General features: G+C 44.9%; 1 pseudogene; it reads left to right on the forward strand.

Moving 5' to 3' along the window:
• Positions 1–520: 520 nt before the first annotated feature.
• LOC122648391 lies at positions 521–1,328 on the forward strand (annotated as a pseudogene).
• The last annotated feature ends 268 nt before the right edge of the window (positions 1,329–1,596 follow it).

Raw genomic sequence — 1,596 nt, forward strand, 5'->3', positions numbered from 1 at the left:
TTGATAGAACCTCCCTCCCAATTTTTGTTATATTCCTTCTATTACTCTTTTATGGCAGACACAGATCCAAGTCTGCAGCAACATGTGGTTTTCTGCCCTAGTGAAGGTTGACAAACCCCTAGAATACATGTTTATGAATTCATGATCATGCCCTTGTCTACATCAGCCTTATAGGGGAAATTTACATCTACCACCCCTGGGGTTTCAAACAATTACGTCTACCACCCTTGGAATTTAAAAAATTACTTCCATACCCCTGAGTACTACCTTTGTTAGTTTTGGAAGTAAATGATAATTTTGCCCTTGTCCTCTTCTTCGTCTTCGTCTTCGTCTTCTTCCCTTATTTCTACTCTTGAACCCTAACGGCAGAGAACCTATCTCTCCCATTTACGGTAAGCCCCCATCTCCCTTCACTACCTCTTCTCCAGTAAGCCACTATCAAGCCTGAGAAAGTCCATCAGGAGAGCTGTATGTTAAACAGCTGACTCTCGAGTCCTCACTGCTATGCTCCTCGCGGCAGATGACACCTGCACCTGCAGGAGCAAACCAGGCCTATTGCCTAATTGCCGCCTTGTCCATCTCAGAAACAAGAAAAATCCTTCCTCCAACCAAACATTACCGAGATGATAGAGGGGATTTCCAGTTAAAAATAAAAATAAAAAAAAAACGTGTGGGCAACGGTACCTTAGACGAGAAATCAGCAAAATCTTGGCTTGATTCACCAGAAAACTGCGTTAATTGGTTAGATTCTCATCCACCAAATTTGATTCTGTATATCTCATTTGGGTCTCAGAACACAATCAGCTATACCCAAAGGATGGAACTTGCAATGGGTTTGGAGGTTAGTGGGAAGCCGTTCATCTGGGTCGTGAGGCCTCCGATTGGGTTCAACATTAAAGCTGAGTTCAGAGCAGAGTGGTTGCCAAAAGGGTTCGAAGAGCTAGTGAGAAAGAGAAAGCAAGGAATGATGGTGCATAGATAGGCGCCTCAGTTGGAGATTCTGTCACAGGGATCGACAGAAGCTTTTCTGAGTCACTGTGGATGAATTCGGTGTTGGAGAGCTTAAGCCAAGGGGTGCCCATTATAGATTGGCCAATAGCAGGGGAACAGGCTTATAATTCAAAGATGATGGAAGAGGAGATGGGTGTGTGTGCGGAGCTGACTAGGGGAGTGGAGAGTTGGGTTGGGAGGGAAGAAGTGCAAAAGAGGGGGAGATGAAGAAGGAAGCAGTGGAGATTGCAGAGAAGATAAGGGATTCAGTGAGGGAAGATGGAGATCAGAAAGGTTCTTCTGTTAAGGAATTCAGCTCTACGGGAGTTGGAGGTTAAGATAGCGGAACTAGTTATTTTCTAGGTTAGGTTTCTTGGTTTAGGATTTAGGGTTTGAAGAGGGATAATAACTCAGTAATGCCTGCACCCGATCCTATGCTTGAACCACGCCAGAACTAGCGCCACTGCCTCTTCATTCTTCTTCTTTCGGTTTGGGAAGGGTTCAAAGTAGAAAAGAATGGAAGACAGGTTTTGTTTATAATGAAGGGCAAGGAAGGGAAGGAGAAGATAGCCTTAGAGGGAGCAGCAGCGGAAGGGGTCTTCGAGG

The sequence above is a fragment of the Telopea speciosissima genome, unplaced genomic scaffold (genome assembly GCF_018873765.1).
Source record: "Telopea speciosissima isolate NSW1024214 ecotype Mountain lineage unplaced genomic scaffold, Tspe_v1 Tspe_v1.0947, whole genome shotgun sequence".
NCBI classification, from domain to species: domain Eukaryota; kingdom Viridiplantae; phylum Streptophyta; class Magnoliopsida; order Proteales; family Proteaceae; genus Telopea; species Telopea speciosissima.